The sequence below is a fragment of the Scyliorhinus torazame genome, chromosome 1, assembly GCF_047496885.1.
Source record: "Scyliorhinus torazame isolate Kashiwa2021f chromosome 1, sScyTor2.1, whole genome shotgun sequence".
NCBI lineage: Eukaryota > Metazoa > Chordata > Chondrichthyes > Carcharhiniformes > Scyliorhinidae > Scyliorhinus > Scyliorhinus torazame.
In genome coordinates this window covers 330,765,127-330,781,045 of record NC_092707.1, presented here as the reverse complement: position 1 = coordinate 330,781,045, position 15,919 = coordinate 330,765,127, and the positions used below count along the sequence as shown (strand labels likewise).

The window sequence follows — 15,919 nt, the reverse complement described above, 5'->3', positions numbered from 1 at the left end:
CCCCACGCACTAGATCCCCCTCTAGCTTGGTTACTCCCCCCATATTGCTTCCGGAAGTCAGCTAACTCTGGCTGACCTCGGCTTCCCCCGTTCGCTCTTTGACCTCCCTGCGTGTGGGGCTCCCTTCCTTCCTGCGCCCGTTTTCCCGCTATAATTTCCATAGCGCGGGAAAATACCCGCGCTTTCCTCTCGGCCCCGCCCCCTATGGCACAGTTCCCTCATTCCCCTTCCCTGTCCCTTTTCCCACCGGCGCCCACATTTCTTCGTGTCCCCCCCCATCGGGGGGAGAAATATTCCCCGTCCAACATTGCTGTACAATCGCCCTCCCCTTTCCCCACTTTACATTTCTGTACCACCACCTCGCTGCTTCTCTCCAAACATCAAACTCTCAAATCTAGTCCAGTTTCTCTTCTTGGATGAATGTCCATGCCTCATCCGCCGTCTCGAAGTAGTGGTGTTTGCCCTGGTGCGTGACCCACAATCGCGCCGGCTGCAGCATCCCAAATTTTATTTTCTTCCTATGGAGCACCGCCTTGGCCCGGTTAAAGCTCGCCCTCCTTCTCGCCACCTCCGCACTCCAGTCCTGATACACACGTATCACCGCATTCTCCCATTTGCTACTCCGTGCTTTCTTGGCCCAGCTCAGGACCATCTCTCTGTCCCTGTAGCGATGGAACTTCACCACTATTGCTCTTGATGTTTCACCTGCCTTTGGTCTTCTCACGAGGACCCGGTACGCTCCCTCCACTTCCAGGGGGCCCGTTGAGGCCTCAGCTCCCATTAGTATGTGGAGCATTGTGCTCACATAGGCCCCAACATCAGCTCCCTCTGCTCCTTCGGTGAGACCTAGAATCCGTAGGTTTTTCCTCCTCGTGCTGTTCTCCAGGGCTTCCAGCCTTTCTATGCACCTCTTGTGTAGTGCCTCGTGTGTCTCCGTTTTTACCACCAGGCCCTGTATCTCATCTTCATTTTCGGCTGCCTTTACCTTCACTCCAAGGAGCTCCATCGCCTGGACCTTTTGTGTTTCCTTCAGTCCCTCGATTGCCAGTAGCATCGGCGCCAGCACCTCTTTCTTGAGCTCCTCCACACATCGTCGGAGAAACTCCTGCTGGTCCGGGCCCCATACCATCTGGGCTCCATCCGCTGCCATCTTGCTTCTCCCTTCTCTTTTCTGCCGCTGCTCCAAAGGATCCTTCGCAATCTGGCCACTACCGCCGCTCCTTTCCATACACACCCGGGGGGGACTCCTTCCTTCGTCACCCCACACTGGATTAGGCCGGAAAAAAATTCCGTTGGGGCTCCCGATAAGAGCCCAAAAGTCCGTTAGAACGGGAGCTGCCGAAACGTGCGGCTTAGCAGTGCATCACCGCAACCGGATGGCGATTGCTTCATTTTAATGAATGTATATACCCGCCATGCTTGTAAATATTCGCTGTAAGGAGGTATCACGGTACCTCCATATCTAATCATACCATGTTGTTACATTTTGTTGTTACTGGCCACCACCCCCGCCGGACTCTTTTTAACAGGGGATGAATGTGGTATTATCAGGTATTACGGTACCTGAGAGGCTGAAGCACCATTGGTTAAACCTAGGGGTTTACCATTGGCTGTATAGTATAGTAGCTCCGCCCTGATAGGCGGGGTATAAGAACCCGTGCCGTCCCAGCAGTCCTCATTCTGTACCTGAGCTGCTGAGGAACAGTTCTAGCTTATTAAAGCCTTCAGTTGTACTACAACCTCGTTTTAGTAGTTATTGATCGTGTATCAGGGGGGGATTTTGCTAGTTCAGTTGGGGAGATTACAAACTAGTATGGTGGATGGGAATCCAAGGATAGGCTTCGATGGGTCAGTTTTAGATAAGGAAACGGGAGATAGAACATTAATTAGTGATGTAGCCAGTGACTCGAAATGACAAAAGAAATGAGGGTTAAAAAGCATCCAGCAAAGGAAATTAAAGAGGTGATGAAATACTAAACCGATTAATAAATGAGGCTTTATGAGTTGAGCTTAGGAATAAAAATGGGCAATCACATTACTAGGAATATACTGCAGAAAACAATGTAAGGGGCATTGAGGGTGACAAATTCATGTACTGTGTCCGGGAAATGTTTTGAAACAATACGTGATTAGTCTTGGGAAATTAAGATAGGCAAGGAGTGTTTGAGGGGGTGGAGGATGTCAGTGAGCGATATGGGAGGGGCTCCACAAGCCACGTTCATATCTTTTGATCCTGCCCGAAGCTGGAAAGGTTCTAGAGGGTGAAATTTAGCACAATCTTGGGGGTCTTGCACATGGATGTGGAGTCCGGTTCCCTAGAAGCCATTTTCGGGATGTCTGACTGGCCCGAGTTGCAGGCGGGTGTGAGGACGGATGTTTTAACCTTTGCCACGCGGATCGCTCATAGACGGGTCCTGTTAGGGTGGAGGTCAGTCGTGGCGGAGGCCCTGCTAGAGTTTTTGACCCTGGAGAAGGTGACGCTTGAGCTGAGGGGGAGAAGGAGGGGTTCTACAATTCTTGGGGTTTGTTTATTGTGTACTTTTGGGAATTGGTTGCCATTGATTGCTGAGGATGGGAGGGGGGTGGGTTTGGGGGAGACCTTTTTTATATTGTTGGGGCTGTTCTGTTTGTGGGGTTTTTTTGTATGGTGAAAATTATGAAAATATGGCGAATACATTTTTTTTTTTAAAAATGGATTGGAAAATTTGCAGACACAAAAATTGTCTGTGTAGTGGATAGTGCAGATGAGAGCTGTAAGCTCCAAAAAGATATAGATGGATTGGTGGAGTGGGCAGGAAAGTGGCAGCTGGTGTTCAACTCAGATAAGTATGAGGTAATGCATTTAGGGAGATCAAAGAGTAAAAGGGAATGCAGAATAAATGGGAATATACTGAGAGGAATATACGTGAAGTGAGAGATCTTGGTGTGAAAGTGCACAGGTCTCTAGCAATACAGGTAGCTAAGGTTGTAAAGAAGGCATATGGAATCCTTGTCTTCTTTGGCAGGGGTATAGAATAAGGATATAATGGTGGAATTGTATGAGGCACGAGTGAAGTCACAACTGGAGTATTGAACAAAGAACAAAGAAAAGTACAGCACAGGAACAGACCCTTCGGCCCTCCAAGCCTGCGCCGAGGATGCTGCCTTCTAACCCAAAACCTCCTACACTTCCAGGGTCCATATTCCTCTATTCACATCCTATTCATGTATTTGTCAAGACGCCCCTTAAACGTCACTACCGTGCGAGTTCCAGGCACCCATTACCCTCTGTGTAAAGAACTTCCTTTGCACATCTCTTCTAACCTTTGGCCCTCGCACCTTAAACCTATATCCAACCATCAGACTCACCATGGACTACTCTCCAAAATCAGTTGCATTCTTGGACACACTCGTCTCCATCAAGGACGGTCACCTCAGCACTTTGCTTTACCGCAAACCTACGGATAACCTCATGATGCTCCACTTCTCCAGCTTCCACCCTAAACACATTAAAGAAGCCATCCCCTATGGACAAGCGCTCCGTATACACAGGATCTGCTCAGATGAGGAGGAGCGTAACAGACATCTACAGACGTTGAAAGATGCCCTCGTACGAACGGGATATGGCACTCGACTCATCGATCGACAGTTCCAACGCGCCACAGCGAAAAACCGGACCGACCTCCTCAGAAGACAAACATGGGACACAACCGACAGAATACCCTTCGTCGTCCAGTACTTCCCCGGAGCGGAGAAACTACGTCATCTTCTTCACAGCCTTCAACACGTCATTGATGACGATGAACATCTTGCCAAGGTCATCCCCACACCCCCACTACTTGCCTTCAAACAACCGCGCAACCTCAAACGAACCATTGTTTGCAGCAAACTACCCAGTCTTCAGAACAGTGACCACGACACCACACAACCCTGTCATGGCAATCTCTGCAAGACGTGCCAGATCATCGACATGGATACCACTATTAAACGTGAGAACACCACCCACCAGGTACGCGGTACATACTCGTGCGACTCGGCCAACGTTGTCTACCTCATACGCTGCAGGAAAGGATGTCCCGAAGCGTGGTACATTGGCGAGACCATGCAGACGCTGCGACAACGAATGAACGGACATCGCGCAACAATCACCAGGCAGGAATGTTCCCTTCCAGTCGGGGAACACTTCAGCAGTCAAATTCAGCCTCTGATCTCCGGGTAAGCGTTCTCCAAGGCGGCCTTCAGGACCCGCGACAACGCAGAATCGCCGAGCAGAAACTTATAGCCAAGTTCCGCACACATGAGTGCGGCCTCAACCGGGACCTGGGATTCATGTCGCATTACATTCATCCCCCACCATCTGGCCTGCGAAATCCTACCAACTGTCCTGGCTTGGTACAATTCACACCTCTTTAACCTGGGGTTACCCCATCTCTGGATCTGTAAAGGTTTAATCACCTGCTAATGCTCGCATTCCAAGCATTGTTTGGCATCTTTGAATTTGTCTATATATGTGTTTCTGGAACAGACCTCTTCATTCACCTGAGGAAGGAGCAGCGCTCCGAAAGCTAGTGACATCGAAACAAACCTGTTGACTTTAACCTGGTGTTGTAAGACTTCGTACTATGTCCCCTAGTAATGGACTCTTTCACACAGGGAAAAAGTCTCTGACTATCCACTCTGTCCATGTAAATTTTATAAATTTCTTTTTTTTTTTTAATATTTTTTTATTTTCCTCCTTTTTTCACATTTTCTCCCAAATTTGCCCCCGACAATAAACAATAATCAGTAACGAATGTAATGTCAATCCCCATATCAATAACAACGATCCCATTCTCCCACCAAACCCCATTGGCCCGCATGTTAACATAAACAAATGACAAAAAAGAATCAGGAATGCCCCACAGTCACCATTAACACATACAGTCCCCCTCCCCCCAACCCTCCCAGCACCCAACCCCCCTAATGTTCGATGTGATCCAATTCTCAAAAGTGCAGAATGAATAAGTCTATGAATTGTAGAACCCCTCCATCCTTCCCCTCAGCTCAAATTTGACCTTTTCAAGTGTCAGGAATTCCAGATGGTCCCCACACCAGGGCACAGGATGGAGAGGTTGATCTCCACCCCAACAGGATCTGCCTTTGGACAATCAAAGAGGCGAAGGACACAACATCTGCCCCCGCACTCTTTTCCAACCCCGGCAGGTCCGACACCCCAAATATGGCCCCCGGAGGGTTCGGGTCCAGTTTCACGTGCCCCACTTTAAAGATTACCCTGAACACCTCCTTCCAGTAATCCTCCAATGAACGTGGTATGCGCCCCCCGCCGCAACATTCATATACATCTCCTACCCCCTCAAAGAGCCGGCTCATCCTCGCCCTTGTAAGATGCGCACTATACACTAATTTTGTAGATTTCTATCAGGTTGCCCCTCAACCTCCATCATTCCAGTGAGAACAAGCCAAGTTTATCCAACCTCTCCTCATAGCTAATACCCTTCACGCCAGGCAGCATCCTGGTAAACCTCTTCTGTAGCCTCTCCAAAGCCTCCACATCCTTCTGTAGTGTGGTGACCAGAATTGAACACTCTCTTCCAAGTGTGGCCTAACTAAGGTTCCATACAGTTGCAACATGACTAGCCAATTTTTATACTCAATGCCCCGGCCAATGAAGGCAAGCTTAGACCACACTTGGAATACTGGGCGGGATTCTCCCATACCCAGCGGGGCGAGCCGTACCGGTGCCGAGGAGTGGCGTGAACCACTCTGGCGTCGGGCCGCCTGGAAGGTGCGGAATCTCCGCACCTTCAGGGGCTAGGCCGGCGCCGGTGGGTTGGCACCGCACCAGTGGGCGTCAAAGAGCTTGGTGCCGCGCCAACCGGTGCCGAAGGGCCTCCGCTGGCTGGCGCATGCGCGGGAGCGCCAGAGTGTGCTGGCGTCCTCCCAGCGCATGCGCAGGGGGGTTCTTCTCTGCACCAGCCATGGCGGACCATTACACCGGCCGAGGCGGAGGGAAAGAGTCGGTGGGCCCCGATCGCGGGCCAGGCCACCGTGGGAGCCCCCTCCGGGGCCAGATCTCCCCGCGCCCCCCTGAGGATTCCGCGGGCCGCCCACAGAGCCAGGTCCAGCTGGTACGGACCTGGCGCATTTTACGCCGGCGGGACCCGCCGAAAACGGGCGGCCACTCGGCCCATCGCGGGCCGGAGAATCGGCGGGGAGCCGCCAACGGGCCCCGACTGGGGTGGCACGATTCCCGCCCCCGCCGGAAAACCGGTGCCGGAGAATACGTCCGCCGGCTTCATGGCGGGATTGGAGGAAGGTATAGGGGAGATAGCAGAGATCGGTTCTTTACACAGAGGGTGGTGGGTGTGTGGAATGCACTGCCAGCAGAGGTGGTGGAGTCAGTGTCATTAGGGACATTTACGCGACTCTTGGACAGGCACATGGACAGCAGTAAATTGAAGGGGTGTAGGTTAGGTGATCTGAGATTAGGATAGTTGGCGGCACAACATTGTGGGCCGAAGGGCCTGTACTGTGCTGTACTATTCTATATTCTATGCCGCATGCCTTCTTGACTACCTTCTCCATCTACGTTGCCACTTTCAGTGATCTGTGAACCTGTACACCCACATCCTTCTGCCTGTCAATACCCTTAAGGTGTCTGCCATTTACTGTATATTTACCACCTTCCAAAATGCATTACCTTACATTTGTCGAGATTAAATTCCATCTGCCATCTCTGCGCCCAAGTCTCCAACAATTTATACCCTGCTCTATCCTCATCACAGTCCTCATCACTATCCGCAATTCCACCAACCTTTGTGTCGTCCGCAAACTTACTAATCAGACCAGTTACATTATCCTCCAAATCATTTGTATATACTACGAACAGCAAAGGTCCCAGCACTGATCCCTGCGGAACACCACTAGTCCATTCAGAAAAGCAGCTTTCCACTGCTACCCGATGTTTTCTATGACCGAGCCAGTTCTGTATCCATCTTGCCAGCTCACCTCTGATCCAGTGTGACTTCACCTTCTGGACCAGTTTGCCATGAGGGACCTTGTCAAATGTCTTACTGAAATCCATGTAGACAACATCCACTACCCTACCTTCATCAATCACCTTTGTCACTTCCTCAAAAAACTCTATCAAGTTAGTGAGACACGACCTCCCCTTCACAAAACCATGCTGCCTCTCACTGATATGTCCATTTGCTTCCAAATGGGATTAACTCCTGCCTCGAAGAATTCTCTTCAATAATTTCCCCACCACTGACGTAAGGCTCACCAGCCTGTGATTTCTTGGATTATCCTTGCTACCCTTCTTAAACAAAGGAACAACATTAACTATTCTCCAGTCCTCTGAGGCTTCACCTGTAGCCAGTGAGGATACAAAGATTTCTGTCGAGACCCCCGAAATTTCCTCCTTGCCTTCCTCAGTATTCTGGATTAGATCCCATCAGGCCCTGGGGACTTATCTACCTTAATGTCTTTCAAGACGCCTAACAGTTCCTTTTTGATCTCAATGCAACCCAGACCATCTACACACCCTTCCCCAGACTCATCATAGAACATAGAACATAGAAAATACAGCACAGAACAGGCCCTTCGGCCCACAATGTTGTGCCGAACCTTTGTCCTAGATTAATCATAGATTATCATTGAATTTACAGTGCAGAAGGAGGCCATTCGGCCCTTTGAGTCTGCACCAGCTCTTGGAAAGAGCACCCTACCCAAACTCAACACCTCCACCCAACACCAAGGGCAATTTGGACATTAAGGGCAATTTATCATTGGCCAATTCACCTAACCCGCACATCTTTGGACTGTGGGAGGAAACCGGAGCACCCGGAGGAAACCCACGCAGACACGGGGAGGACGTGCAGACTCCGCACAGACAATGACCCAAGCCGGAATCGAACCTGGGACCATGGATCTGTGAAGCAATTGTGCTATCCACAATGCTACCGTGCTGCCCTTAAGAACAAATGAATCTACACTATATCATTTTCCCGTAATCCATGTACCTATCCAACAGCTGCTTGAAGGTCCCTAATGTTTCCAACTCAACTACTTCCACAGGCAGTGCATTCCATGCCCCCACTACTCTCTGGGTAAAGAACCTACCTCTGATATCCCTCCTATATCTTCCACCTTTCACCTTAAATTTATGTCCCCTTGTAATGGTGTGTTCCACCTGGGGAAAAAGTCTCTGACTGTCTACTCTATCTATTCCCCTGATCATCTTATAAACCTCTATCAAGTCGCCCCTCATCCTTCTCCGCTCTAATGAGAAAAGGCCTAGCACCCTCAACCTTTCCTCGTAAGACCTACTCTCCATTCCAGGCAACATCCTGGTAAATCTTCTTTGCACCTTTTCCAGAGCTTCCACATCCTTCCTAAAATGAGGCGACCAGAACTGTACACAGTACTCCAAATGTGGCCTTACCAAAGTTTTGTACAGCTGCATCATCACCTCACGGCTCTTGAATTCAATCCCTCTGTTAATGAACGCGAGCACACCATAGGCCTTCTTCACAGCTCTATCCACTTGAGTGGCAACTTTCAAAGATGTATGAACATAGACCCCAAGGTCTCTCTGCTCCTCCACAATGCCAAGAACTCTACCGTTAACCCTGTATTCCGCATTCATATTTGTCCTTCCAAAATGGACAACCTCACACTTTTCAGGGTTAAACTCCATCTGCCACTTCTCAGCCCAGCTCTGCATCCTATCTATGTCTCTTTGCAGCCGACAACAGCCCTCCTTACTATCCACAACTCCACCAATCTTCGTATCGTCTGCAAATTTACTGGTCCACCCTTCAACTCCCTCATCCAAGTCATTAATGAAAATCACAAACAGCAGAGGACCCAGAACTGATCCCTGCGGTACACCACTGGTAACGGGGATCCAGGCTGAATATTTGCCATCCACCACCACTCTCTGACTTCTATCGGTTAGCCAGTTCGTTATCCAACTGGCCAAATTTCCCACTATCCCATGCCTCCTTACTTTGTGCAGAAGCCTACCATAGCGAACTTTATCAAATGCCTTACTAAAATCCATGTACACTACATCCACTGCTTTACCTTCATCCACATGCTTGGTCACCTCCTCAAAGAATTCAATAAGATTTGGAAGGCAAGACCTACCCCTCACAAATCCGTGCTGACTATCCCGAATCAAGCAGTGTCTTTCCAGATGCTCAGAAATCCTATCCTTCAGTACCCTTTCCATTACTTTGCCTACCACCGAAGTAAGACTAACTGGCCTGTAATTCCCAGGGTTATCCCTAGTTCCTTTTTTGAACAGGGGCACGACATTCGCCACTCTCCAATCCCCTGGTACCACCCCTGTTGACAGTGAGGACGAAAAGATAATTGCCAACGGCTCTGCAATTTCATCTCTTGCTTCCCATAGAATCCTTGGATATATCCCGTCAGGCCCGGGGGACTTGTCTATCCTCAAGTTTTTCAAAATGCCCAACACATCTTCCTTCCTAACAAGTATTTCCTTGAGCTCACCAATCTGTTTCACACTGTCCTCTCCAACAATATCGCCCCTCTCATTTGTAAATACAGAAGAAAAGTACTCATTCAAGACCTCTCCTATCTCTTCAGACTCAATACACAATCTCCCGCTACTATCCTTGATCGGACCTACCCTCGCTCTAGTCATTCTCATATTTCTCACATATGTGTAAAAGGCCTTGGGGTTTTCCTTGATCCTACCCGCCAAAGATTGTTCATGCCCTCTCTTAGCTCTCCTAATCCCTTTCTTCAGTTCCCTCCTGGCTATCTTGTATCCCTCCAATGCCCTGTCTGAACCTTGTTTCTTCAGCCTTACATAAGTCACCTTTTTTCTCTTAACAAGACATTCAACCTCTCTTGTCAACCATGGTTCCCTCACTCGACCATCTCTTCCCTGCCTGACAGGGACATACATATCAAGGACACGTAGCACCTGTTCCTTGAACAAGTTCCACATTTCACTTGTGTCCTTCCCTGCCAGCCTATGTTCCCAACTTATGCACTTCAATTCTTGTCTGACAACATCGTATTTACCCTTCCTCCAATTGTAAACCTTGCCCTGTTGCACGTACCTATCCCTCTCCATTACTAAAGTGAAAGTCACAGAATTGTGGTCACTATCTCCAAAATGCTCCTCCACTAACAAATCTATCACTTGCCCTGGCTCATTACCCAGTACTAAATCCAATATTGCCCCTCCTCTGGTCGGACAATCTACATACTGTGTTAGAAAAGCTTCCTGGACACACTGCACAAACACCACCCCATCCAAACTATTTGATCTAAAGAATTTCCACTCAATATTTGGAAAGTTAAAGTCGCCCATGACTACTATCCTATGACTTCTGCACCTTTCCAAAATCTGTTTCCCATTCTGTTCCTCCACATCTCTGCTACTATTGGGGGGCCTATAGAAAACTCCTAACAAGGTGACTGCTCCTTTCCTATTTCTGACTTCAACCCATACTACCTCAATAGGGTGATACTCCTCGAACTGCCTTTCTGCAGCTGTTATACTATCTCTAATTAATAATGCCACCCCCCCCCACCTCTTTTACCACCCTCCCTAATCTTATTGAAACATCTATAACCAGGGACCTCCAACAACCATTTCTGCCCCTCTTCTATCCAAGTTTCCGTGATGGCCACCACATCGTAGTCCCAAGTACCGATCCATGCGTTAAGTTCACCCACCTTATTCCTGATGCTTCTTGCGTTGAAGTATACACACTTCAACCCATCTCCGTGCCTGCAAATACTCTCCTTTGTCAGTGTTCCCTTCCCCACTGCCTCATTACATGCTTTGGCGTCCTGAATATCGGCTACCTTAGTTGCTGGACTACAAATCCGGTTCCCATTCCCCTGCCAAATTAGTTTAAACCCTCCCGAAGAGTACTAGCAAACCTCCCTCCCAGGATATTGGTGCCCCTCTGGTTCAGATGCAACCCGTCCTGCTTGTACAGGTCCCACCTTCCCCAGAATGCGCTCCAATTATCCAAATACCTGAAGCCCTCCCTCCTACACCATTCCTGCAGCCACGTGTCCAACTGCACTCTCTCCCTATTCCTAGCCTCGCTATCACGTGGCACCGGCAACAAACCAGAGATGACAACTCTGTCTGTCCTGGCTTTCAACTTCCAGCCTAACTCCCTAAACTTGTTTATTACCTCCACACCCCTTTTCCTACCTATGTCGTTGGTACCAATGTGCACCACGACTTCTGGCTGCTCACCCTCCCCCTTAAGGATCCTGAAGACACGATCCGAGACATCCCTGGCCCTGGCACCCGGGAGGCAACATACCTTCCGGGAGTCTCGCTCGCGACCACAGAATCTCCTATCTATTCCCCTAACCATTGAATCTCCTACAACTATTGCTTTTCTATTCTCCCCCCTTCCCTTCTGAGCCCCAGAGCCAGACTCAGTGCCAGAGACCTGGCCGCTAGGGCCTTCCCCCGGTAGGTCATCCCCCCCAACAGCATCCAAAACGGTATACTTGTTTTGAAGGGGAACGGCCACGAGGGATCCCTGCACTGTCTGCCGGTTTGTTTTTTTCCCCCTGACTGTAACCCAGCTATTCTTGTCCTGTACCTTGGGTGTGGTTACCTCCCTGTAACGCTTCTCAATCACCCCCTCTGCCTCCCGGATGATCCGAAGTTCATCCAGCTTCAGCTCCAGTTCCCTAACACGGTCTTTGAGGAGCTGAAGTTGGGTGCACTTCCCGCAGGTATAGTCAGTGGGGACACCGGTGGTATCCCTCACCACCCACATCCTACAGGAGGAGCATGTAACTGGCCTAGCCTCCATCTCCTCTTACCTGACAGAATATAGCTGCTGTGTGGACTAACTAGATCTCCGCCCTCCGACTCTGCTCCCAGTCAGCTACACTTCCTGTAAACTCCTGGCTCTCTTCTCACTCTTTGCGGAAATGTCGGAAACAAAATGAAAGGAGCACCTTACTCCCTCCTCACCTAACTCCCTCGGTCACCAAACTCTCACTATCGCACTCAAAAAGCACCAAATTCAGCACTCCCTCGGTCACCAAACTCTCACTATCGCACTCAAATGCACCAAATTCAGCACTCCCTCGGTCACCAAACTCTCACTATCGCACTCAAAAAGCGCCAAATTCAGCACTCCCTCGGTCACCAAACTCTCACTATCGCACTCAAAAAGCACCAAATTCAGCACTCCCTCGGTCACCAAACTCTCACTATCGCACTCAAAAAGCACCAAATTCAGCACTCCCTCGGTCACCAAACTCTCACTATCGCACTCAAAAAGCACCAAATTCAGCACTCAGTGCAAACAAAGTCTGCACTGTAGGGGATCACTTTTATACTGTGAATCTAGCCTCTGAAAACTGGCCTAATCCAATTAACTAATTAACAAGCTCCAGCTGCAAGTGCCTCGAAGTAGAAGCCTGTTTAAAGCTGATTGAAAATTCACCTTCTTCTAAACCAAACAGCAACTTTTAAGTTAATTAACTAAATAAAAGAAAGACTAAACTTTAGATAAAAATGAAGCCTTATACTCCCTCGGACACCAAACTCTCACTATCGCACTCAAAAAGCACCAAATTCAGCACTCAGTGCAAAAACTCATGCACTATGTCCTTCTCTTTGGTGAATACTGATGCAAAGTACTCATTCAGTATTTCACCCATTTCCTCTGGTTCCACACTTAGATTCCCTCTCCTGTCCTTGAGTGGGTCAACCCTTTCCTTGGCTACCCTGTTGCTCTTTATATACATGTAAAAAGCCTTGGGATTTTCCTTAATCCTGTTTGCCAATGACTTTGCATAACCCCTTTTAGCCCTCCTGACTCCTTGCAGTTCCTTCCTACTTTCCTTATATTCCACACAGGCTTTGTCTGTTCCCAGCCTTCTAGCCCTTACAAATGCTTCCTTTTTCTTTTCGACTAGGCTCACAATATCCCTACTTATCCAAGGTTCCCGAAACTTGCCATACATATCCTTCTTCCTCATAAGAACATGCCGGTCCTGAATTCCTATCGACTGACATTTGAAAGCCTCCCATTTGCCAGATGTTGATTTACCCTCAAACATCCACCCCCAATCATCAGTTCCTGCCGAATATTTTTATAATTAGCCTTCACCAATTTAGCACCTTCACCTAAGGATTACTGTTATCTTTATTGGGCGGAGTTCTGGTTACCACATTACGGAAAGGGCATAATTGCTCTGGAGAAAGTGCAGAGATGATTTACTCGAATGTTGCCAGGGCTGGAGAATTGCAATTACAAGGAGAGATTGGATAGATTGGGGTTGTTTTCCTGGTAACGGGTAAGACTGAAGGGTGACATGATTGAGGTATACAAAATGATGAGGGGTAGAGATTAGACAGGAGGAACCTGTTTCCCTTGGTAGAGAGTTTAAAAATCAGGGTTAATAGATTCAAGCTAAGTGGCAGCAGGATTAGAGGGGTCATTTACACAGAGGGTGGTGGGTGTCTGGAATGTGCTGCTTGAATTGGTGGTGGAGGCAGAGACCCTAAACACTTTTTAAAAACTACCTGGATCTGCAGCGTAAATGCTGTAAACTGCAGGGCTACTGGCCTTGTGCAGGAAGATAGGATTAGAAAGGGCACTTCGGTGGCTCAGGGTAGGCATTGAAAATGTGGGCCGAATGATCCCCCTCTGTGGTTCTATACAATCTAACTTACAAGAGACTGGAGATTGACTTATCGTGAAAGAGAGTGAACAACCAGGTCTTGATGCTCAGCAATGGGGGTCCAGGTGAAGGAGGTGCGATCTCTTGTATCCTCAGAGGGCCAAGAGGTCCTCCAGGCACATTGGAAAGGTAATGGGAACAGACAGTGCAGGGGTCAACAGCAGGAGAATAGTCTTAAGGAACTGTATGCAAGCCATGATAAGTTTAACGGTCTCACACAAATGGTCAAGGACTATGAATGCCATGACCGAGAATGCACAGCAGCACCTATACTTCCTCAGGAAACTAATGAAATTCAGCATGTCTACATTGACTCTTACCAATTTTTACAGATGCACCACAGAAAGCGTCCTATCTGGTGGCATCACAGCCTGGTATGGCAACTGCCCAGCCCAAGAACGTAAGAACCAACAGAGAGTCATTAACACAGCCCAGTCCATCATACGAAACCGCCTCCCATCCATTGACTCTGTCTACACCTCCCTCCCGCTGCCTTGAGAAAGCGGATAGCATAATCAAAGACCCCTCCCACCTGGATTATTCTCTCTTCCTTCTTCCATCGGGCAGGGGATACAAAGGTCTGAGAACATGTACTAACAGGTTCAAAAACAGTGGGCTGGATGTTCCATTTCAGCGGCTAAGTGCCGGCTCGAGCGGTGAATCCATGGGAGGTTTACGTGGAAACAACCGCCGCCAACCCCTCACTGATTCTGGACCAGTGAGGGGTTAGCAGCGGTGCCGGGTGAAACTCCCGGCTCCCGCGCCAAAAACGGCCAGAGAATGGCCAGGTCTCTGGCCGCGCATGCGCATGGCTGACGACCTTCAGCGGTCGCATCGTGCAACATGGCGCCGGCTGTGTGCGGACCCGACCCGCATCCGACACCCTCCAGCCCACCCCCTGGCCACCCCCCACCAGTCCCCCCAGCCCTCGCAGAAGCCCCTCTCCCGGCCAGTGGCACGGATCCCGGCTGAGTGTGCTGGCGCTGGACACAGTTCGCAGCCGCCACGCCGGGTTCCCGACCATTGACACCAGACGTGTCCCGCGCCGTCGGGAACTCGCTCCATTGGGGGCGGAGCATCGTGGGCCGATGACACGCCAACGTCGTTGCAACGGCGTGCAACACAATGACGCCGTTTCCGAGGGGGGCGGAGCATGGCTGACCGGCGTCAAACCGGCGCCGGCCCCGATTTGGGCACCGGAGTCGATTCTCCGCCCAATCGACGATTACAATATAGGTGTTGGGCAACAGATAATCCCACCCAGCTTCTTCCCCGCTGTTACCAGAATCCGAATTGACCCTCTTCACACATCTTCTCTCCGGATTAGTACTGTGTTCCAGTTGCTGCACCCGATGGCTGTGTCTATGTATTTACATTGTGTACTTATGCATATACGATGTTTTTTCATGTATGGAACGATCTGTCTAGAATGTACGCAAAACAATACTTTCCACCGTACCTCGGTACACGTGAGAATAAATCAAGTTCAATTCAATTGAATCCTGCCAACAGTAAGCACGAGTCTCAATCATTGATCAATTCACCACACCCCGGTCATTCACCCATCAACAATCTCTATCAATCAGGACTCACACCAAACATCACTGGCTTCCTTAACCCTCACACACTTAACACTGCTGCAAACCTCATGCCACATCTCACACTTTGCAGCTATTCGGCCACAACGGCCACGTCGCGCATCAATGACACTCACTCACACGCTACCCAGCCTCTTGTAGGAAAAGGTGGTGCACAACAGGAGGCAGCAGCAACTAACTGGAGGGGACAAGTGCACTTACATCTTCTAAACCTCATGAAGAAGGGCCATTAAGGGAAGGGTAAATACTGAGTCCGTGGCCACCAGATGGACTGAATCCACTGAAGACAATGGTATCCCATATCGAATACCTCCTTCTCACATTCCACCTCCCCTTCATCCAAAAAATTATTTTGCTTTACAAGCTGCTGATGGTGTATTTTCTTTACTCTGCAATCACAATCTTTTCCTTTTTTCCTTTCAGGTAACTGTAACCTGTCCAGGAGTAGAGGAAGAACAGAAAGACTGTGATGGTGAAGATACATCATCACACAATGTGACGCTAGCAGCCACCAGTTTAGTTATGACATTGCACGTAACTCAGAGAATAGCATAGATATCAGATCTGCTGTCAAACATTGAGCACAAGTCCACTGCATCCATGGTAGGGGCAAGGATAGT

General features: G+C 49.2%; 1 protein-coding gene across 1 annotated transcript in view; it reads right to left on the bottom strand.

Moving 5' to 3' along the window:
• The window catches only part of vash2 (vasohibin 2), a 233,509-nt gene that overhangs the window by 77,253 nt on the left and 140,337 nt on the right, over positions 1-15,919 (bottom strand). The window lies entirely within an intron of this gene.